This window comes from Panthera tigris, chromosome D1 (assembly GCF_018350195.1).
Source record: "Panthera tigris isolate Pti1 chromosome D1, P.tigris_Pti1_mat1.1, whole genome shotgun sequence".
Lineage (NCBI taxonomy): Eukaryota > Metazoa > Chordata > Mammalia > Carnivora > Felidae > Panthera > Panthera tigris.
The window spans coordinates 83,257,721-83,265,984 of NC_056669.1; the positions used below are offsets into that span (position 1 = coordinate 83,257,721).

At 36.2% G+C, this 8,264-nt stretch overlaps 1 non-coding gene across 1 annotated transcript; it reads right to left on the minus strand.

Moving 5' to 3' along the window:
* Positions 1–7,898: 7,898 nt before the first annotated feature.
* On the minus strand, positions 7,899–8,009 carry LOC122231560. Its single transcript, XR_006208828.1, has one exon. It is a non-coding gene; the product is annotated as a U6 spliceosomal RNA (small nuclear RNA).
* Positions 8,010–8,264: the final 255 nt, after the last annotated feature.

The window sequence follows — 8,264 nt, forward strand, 5'->3', positions numbered from 1 at the left end:
ACTTTTTAAACAATCCAAAAAATTAAGGAAAAAAGTTACTCATAGTTTTTAATGGTAATATTTTTTCCTAAATATTTTCTATATATTTAGAGAAATACAATTACCAATTGTAATTGTTTCATTAATTTAACCAACTTAACCCATTACCTCACACTTCTGGAGGTTTTTAAAAATCATTTTTAGTTAATACCATGGGCTTTGCAAGCATTTTATTGGAGTTTATATCTAACTTTTAATGGAATCCTGCATTTATTAATTTTTGGTTGTTATTTAATGGTGTGTTTAAAGCTGAATGTTTTCAACTGGATATTTATATATTCTTCCATAGGTGATTCCATTTTCTGGAAACTTATAGGATTCTTTTGATCTTGTTTTTTTTTTTTTTTATTTGAAGGTCAAAATCCTCAGGATGTATTTACACATTTTCTACACTTGCTTTATGCTTTTCTAAAAATCACTGAGTCTTTTTTATTTTCTACGTTTTTTCCTTTTTTTTTCATTTGGAAAACTTTGTTTTTAAATTTGGACATTTTTTATATTTTATTTTTTCTTTATATTTTAGCTCTCTATTGTATGTCCGGATTTTTTTTTTTTTTTTTTGCTTTTTTAAAAATTATGTGTATCTAGCCTGCCTAAAATCAAATTCCATTTTCTTTACTGCCATTTTTATATGTTGTTATTTCTAATTTAACTTAAAAATAGCATCATTAATTTTCTCTTAAATTTCTTAATTTCTTGGAATAATCTCGTACTAATTTTGTTCAATTTTATTCTTATCTCCTGACTATCTTATGCATGCTTTAGATTTTTCCTCTTTTCTTAATGGGTTTAATTCAACACTTTTGCCCTACAGATAAACAATTTAGGACCACAGAAATTGAATGACTTTCTAAAAGTCACAGTGAGATGGATTACTCTATATATCCCACCATGTTGTTTCTCCCTCTCTATTGCCAGTTCCAATAACAATGCCTTGGTCAGACTTTGGGCTATAAATTTTGTAAATTCAAAAAGAAAAACACAATTTAAACAGGGAATTGTTTATCTACCAGCTCCATAAATAAATATGGTCACGTTAAGAGTTAGTATAAAGTAAGTGAAATAAACCAGACCCAGAAAGATAAATACTGTATGATCTCACTTATATGTAGAATATAAAAAAAACGTCAAATTCATAGAATCTGAGAGTAGAATGATTGTTGCCAGGGGCTGATTGCTGGGGGTGGGGGAGATGGGGAATGTTGGTCAAAGGGTTACAAATTTTCAGTTCTAAGATGAATTAGTTCTAAAGATCTATTGTATGATATAGTGACTATAGTTAATAATACAGTATTGCATACTTGAAATTTGCTAGGAGAATAGATCTTAAGTGTTCTTACCACAGACAAGAAAAGGTAATGGTGAGGTGATGGATGTGTTAATTAACTTGATTGTAGTAAGCATTACACAATGTATACATACATTAAATCATCATGTTGTACATCTTACAAAAAAAAAAAAAAAAAGAGTTAGTAGAGCATAGTGGTTAAGAACAGAGATGCTGGAGCCATAGTCCCTGGCTTAGAATCCCAACTCCTCCATTTCTAGTTCTGTGCCTTTGTAAAAGCCACTTAACTTCCCTGAGCCCAAGTGTCTCCATCTGTAAAAAGGGATGATAATACCAGTACTTACCTGGTACAAAGGGTTGTTGTAAAGATTAATTGGGTTAATACATATAAAACTCTTAGAAATAGGGCGCCTGGGTGTTTCAGTTGGTTAAGCGTCCGACTTCAGCTCAAGTCATGATGTCGCAGTTGATGAGTTCTAGCCCCGCATCAGGCTCTGTGCTGACAGCTCAGAGCCTGGAGCCTGCTTTGGATTCTGTGTTTCCCTCTCTCTCTGCCCCTCCCCTGCTCACACTCTCCCTCTCCTCTCCTTTCCTCTCTCTCTCTCTCTCTCTCTCTCTCTCTCTCAAAAATAAATAAATGTTAAAATTACTTTTAATTAAAAAATAAAACCCTTAGAAGTATCTGGAAAATATACCACAGCTGTTATTCCATAGCATTGTTCTTATAGTATTGAACCATGGATCTTTGGGCCATGGAGATGAATCATCGTGATGTGGTGAGGGTGAAGGCTAGCATTCAAAGGAGTGCATGAAGACATCTGAAAGAAAAAGGGAAGACAGAAATATGCTGCCTCACTCATGTCCCTGACTGTCCTGAGCTTATTATGAAAATGATAATTTTTCTTTGTTTCTGTCAGTTCCATGCCTGTTATATAAGCACTTAAAAGACCCATATAATACATGGAATATAATTAGGCACATCGTAACAGTCAAAGCATTGGCAGGACCAAGATGGATCACTCCAAACAGATCATTGAAGAGAGAGGACTGTTTACAAAAGAGTGGTCAGGGTAAAGGAAATCAAACAAGGGTAACATCATCATGTATCCTCAGAGGAATAACATCTGGAAGTAACTATGACTCCTAGATGCAAGGAGAGGGAGTGTTTGCCAGAATAAAGTGAGACCTGCTGCTTTAAGGAAGGGTTGCTTCACTGAAGCTCTGTCCCTCATGAAGAAAGGCAGCTAATGCTAGCCTGGGCCAGGGCAAGAATAAGTACCCAGAATTTTCTATTTTCCCATTCTCCAATCTCCTACTTGTACCTCTCATTGACTAAATTCAATGATAAATCAAAGGACAAGGATCTCAGCCTCTAAGCCATGTCCTGCTGGTGTCGTCAACTGTTTAGATGCACGTTAATGACTATATTAGTTTTCACCTTTTGTCTGACATTCAAGCCATCAACCAAATAACTCCAAATTACCTTAGGGCTCTGGGGTGGATGATATGAACTGGCTCATTCAACCTCTATTCCCTCTGCCTTTCAGGGTTCCTCTACTGCACAGGCTGAAAGGCTATAAACCAAGTTTCCTAGACACATTGTTAACTACTGCTCTGGATACAAAACAGGTTCTACTGATGAGATGCACATGTGTGAAATTCAGAATGCAGATATAATGCCAAGGTTATCCTGCTGCCACTGGTCCTGCGTTCTCCCTCAAGAAGGTGGGAACTAAATGCCAAGAGGGAATTAGAGAGCACACGCTACACCATGCACTGTCTATTCACCAAATCTGGAAGGCTTAAAAGGCAGTGGTGGGTTGGTAGAAGCAGTGGTGGCAGCATTTTCAGATCACAGCTCTCCTGTGTGGTGTGCTCTTGAACTTTATCCTATTCAAGATTCCTGCTATTTCACAGCACTTTCAATAACTTTGTAAGTACATATTTATCTACATTAAATCCTTTGCTGCTTGAAAGAGCTGGAGTGTGCTTTGTTTCCTGCACTGAACTGTGTCTAATACAAACCCCACCACTCCTACTCTTCAGCACACACCATGCACTTCAGTGTCCTGGGTCGCTATTGGGCATCAAATGAAACTTGAGATTCTCTGATTCTAAGGTCTTTGCTTGAACTAACCTTCCTTTCTGAAAAACCTCACCTTTATGTAATGCACTTTTATTCATTATTCTGCTCCAGGTTCAATGCCAATGACAACTCTCTCATGTGACCCTTTTCCTCCCCTTGCCTCCCCTTCTCTTCCTCCTCCTCTGCCTCTTCCTCTTTTATTGTTCTTTCTGTCTCTCTCTTTCCCTCAGCCTGGCTCACTACATACCTCCAAATGTCTATAGCAATAAACTCCTCTTCTTCACTGATCAGATAATATTTACATCTGTCTCATATATTTACGTCCAATTCCCCTAAACATATAAGGACATACCTCATGCCTTTTTGCTTGCTCATTGGATTTTTATGTATGTATGACAAATTTACCAGGACTTATTCCAATGTCTTGGATATAGCTAAAATGTTTTCAGGTTAATTATGCATAACCAAAATTTTGTTTTCCACATGCAGACCTAGAGTTCATAGACTCGCACACAAAAGCCTATGACTTGCAAAATTAACACCCTAGAATTGCCATATGTCCTTGATATACTTTGGTATTCAAGCCAAAATAAAGTGTTTCAGAAATTGTCTATGACTTCTCGTGGAAGATGAATGTGTGCTTTTTAATCTTGAGGGCAGGAGAGAAACTAAGATAATTCAATCAACTTATGCATTGTTTTAAATCTGGCTCAAAAACCAGAAACTCACATATGCCATTACTTTATTCCCAGAGAAGCACTTGTTGACTCCTAGAAAAAGTTGTTCTTTTTATGTTTTTATATCATCTAAATATACACACAAACAGAGTTCCAGCTCTGTTTGAACATATATATTCAAACAACAAAGTTTTGGGCTTTTCAAAAGCATAATAAGAAATGAATATATATTAACATGGCTACAGAGAATGAACTATGCCAAGAAATAGAAATGGATGCATTGCAAATTAAAAATCACCATATAAATACAAAATACTTTAAGTGAAGATGCCTTTCTTAGTAAGGAAATTATAGGCTTTAGATCAAGCCTTGGTGCCATACTTAGCTATATAAACTTGGGCAGGTTGCTTATTCATTGAGTTTCATTTTGGTCACACATCAAATGGGAAAACTGAGTTTTAGCTTCTTGGTTCTCTTGAATTAAAGCACAACAACTTCTGAGAATGCTCCTGAATACAGACTAGATTTATAGCAGATGTTCGTCACATCTTGAAAACATGTCACAGGTGTGAAACATGGCATGACAGCCAAATAGGACAATTTTGGCTTTTATCTATCATCTTGGGTCTTTGGTAAAGTTAAACGGCAAAAAGGAATCTGCAATGTAGTACTTCTAGAAGACACTAGTTCCTAAGATAAGATGCCAAAACAGTTGCATGCTTAAGAAGCATCCACTTCCCTTGGTCACACAGATGTTTCGCATGAAACAGTCCAGGATTCAGATGTTCAACCACAGTTAGTACTGCATTTCCAGAAGTTAAAGCATGATATAGAATTGGCTCTAACACATTGTTTTCTCCTCAGTAATAGCTTTCATCTTTCTTTCTCTTTTATAGTTCTCAAGACTGAACATCTTCATGTTTTCAATCTGCAATGGATCATCTTAGGCTCATATTTTCTATCTAACCATAATAAACATAAGTTTGTAATCATAGTACTCATTTTAAGAAAAGTCGTGGTTTAATGGAAAAAAATAAAGCTTGAATGTTTTTGGCTTTAAAAATTATTTTCAATGATAGCAATTTTAATATAGCATTTTGAAGGAAATTACATTTGAATAAAGTCTAGATAAAAGCATTTACATGTGGGAACAGAGATTATCTACGAATTGATGAGTTATGTTTAAATTGATAACATGGCTTAACCCAGAATCCACTAGGTAGTATCCCAAAAATCATTTTAGGGCAGTCCCGATTAGGTTACAAATTGCAGAATATCCCCCCACCCCCAGTGAATACATTTCCTAAAAATGCTGCTTCATTACCATTCCATTATTCACACTGACGATTTCCATCTGGTACTAAGAACATTGCAATTTTTTGGTTATCAAATCTGTAGCTACTGATATATCTCAGGAAAGAAGCATAGACTATGTACAAATGATTGAATCTTCACCAATGTATTAAATCACCTTAACACCTTAACATGCTCCCCTCCCTCGTCTCTCTTCTGGTTTTTGTTTTTGTTTTTGTTTTGGTGAAAGTTTGAACAATCAGGTAATACCCTGCTGATAAGTTAATGGGTGCAGCTGGTTTTATAGCCCAAATTTTCCAGTGGTGCAAATAGAATAGAATACAGATCTGTGATAATGTAATTAGAGCTGCCACTATAGTATATTGGAAATATTATTGAATTGGGAATAAGGAAACTGAGATTGCAGTTCTGTTTTATTATGAACACAATACAAAATAAAGATGTTTGATTTATGCTTTTGAGTTTTATTTCCTTATATATCAATAAGGGGTAGAAGGAGGTTGTCTCTAATGTGCCCACTGCCAATTAGCCTCCTGTTACAAGTCTTGTGTCTTCCCTAGCATAAACAGGAAGTACTTGTATTTGCTTTATTACCTAAACATACATTTTTCTTTTTTTTAAATTTTTTTAATGTTTTTATTTATTTTTGAGACAGAGAGAGACAGAACACGAGCAGGGGAGGGTCAGAGAGAGAAGGAGACACAGAATCCGAAGCAGGCTCCAGGCTCTAAGCTGTCAGCACAGAGCCCGACGCGGGGCTCGAACTCACGGACTGTGAGATCATGACCTGAGCCAATGTCGGACGCTTAACCAACTGAGCCACCCAGGCGCCCCAACATACATTTTTCTTCTCACACCCACGATATATACTTTTTCGTCATTAGATATGGAACTACTATATAAATTCTTCAACGTTTTAAGAGAAAGTGACTAATGACAAGCATCCCCAAAACAATAATTCTCTAAAAATGAAGACTATATGGTCAGAGCCCAGAGACTAACATATTAAAACTCTACAAATGTGGAAAATCCAAATCAGCTGAATATTGATTGTGAATTTAACATTTTAGTTGTGCTTTAAAGAAGGCTGATAAATATCACTCTATATGAGGCTACTTATACATAAACAGCTTTTAAAAATTACATGATTTAAGTTACCTTTAAATAAATTTTAAGGTACTTTAAATTATAAAGTATGTATCTTTTTTATGTTTATTTATTTTTGAGAGAGAGAGACAGAGTGTGTGTGTGTGAGTTGGGGAGGGGCAGAGAGAAGAGGGAGACACAGAAGCTGAAGCAGGCTCCAGGCTCCGAGCTGTCAGCACAGGGCTCCACACGGAGCTCAAACTCATGGACTTTGAGATCATGACCTGAGATGAAGTAGGGTGCTTAACCGCCTGAGCCACCCAGAAGCCCCATATCTGTTTTTAAGTTTAGAAAAGAGTCCATTAGACAAATCCAATAAAACACGTTTTTAAATGACTTTTCATTTTTCATTTGTTAAGGAAGAGGGAAATACATGAAGGCAAAAGGAGTCTAATAAAGGTAAAGAGACTAGGGAAGAGTCAAATGAGGAAAATCAGTTAATTCTGCTGTGGCTTTGCATAAGGAAAATTGATATTTTCAAACACTCAAATATTAATTCACTGAGATAGTGAGTTTTACAGCATCACTGAATGTCATTGCCCTTTGAAATGTCAATTTACCAATATTCACAGTTCATTAGCTGAATTAATCCTTAACCTTTGGAGGCCTTCTCTTTAGAAGGCACAATTCAATAAAGAAAAATTGTCTTCTGGACAGGGAGCAGCCATGAAACTTCAGCTCCTATGAACCACAGTACATAAGAACATGGGAGAGTACACACACACAGGCGCACGCGCACACACACACACACACCTCATACACAAAGTAGACTATCTGAAAAGATAAATGAAAATATTTATAGAAGTTATCTTTGGATAGGAGATTATGGGTAATTTTTGCAAGATATTTATCTTTGTTTTAAAACTTTCTAAACCATGGGGTGCCTGGGGGACTCAGTCGGTTAAGAATCCAACTCTTGATTGCGATTCAGGTCATGATCTCACGGTTTGTGAGTTGGAGCCCCACATCAGGCTCTCTGCTGTCAGTGCAGAGCCTGCTTCAGAGCCTCTGTCTCCTTCTCCTTCTCTGCCGCTTCCACACTCACACTCTCCTCTCAAAAATAAATAATTAAAAAAATAATAAACCCAAAACTTTCTAAAACACATGAATCATTTAAAAAATAATTTATTAACCAATTAACTAATTAACATATAATATAGGTAGGAGTCATTTGAGTATTTCAGCTATTCCTTAAGCAAATGGACACTACCACTTGCAACAGTAATTATAGAATTGTACTACACATTGGAATCATCTAAGGAGTTTTAAAAAAATCCCATTGCCCAGGCTGTACTCTATGAAAATAAAATTAGCTCTGAGAATCAGACCTACACAACAGTATTTGTTTTCCTTTTTTTAATGCTTCATGATTTTGCATGCCATCCTTGCGCAGGGAGGGGCCATGCTAATCTTCTCTATATCACTCCAATTTTAGTATATGTGCTGCTGAAGTGAGCACTAGACATCAGTGTTTTTAACATAACCCCACCCGGTGAGTCCATTGTTCAACCAAATCTGAAAACCAGTGATATAGAAAACAGACATGTTATATATAAATTCAAGGATTTTGAATTCTGAAAAAATGGCATAACAATGCAATTGCCCAGTAATAAGTGTCCAGTGTTGGTATTCTTAATCAAACTCTTTCTGTGATCTTGTTTTGGCAGACTTCAAAATAACCCATCCTTCCTTGATTCATCGCCCTTTTCACACC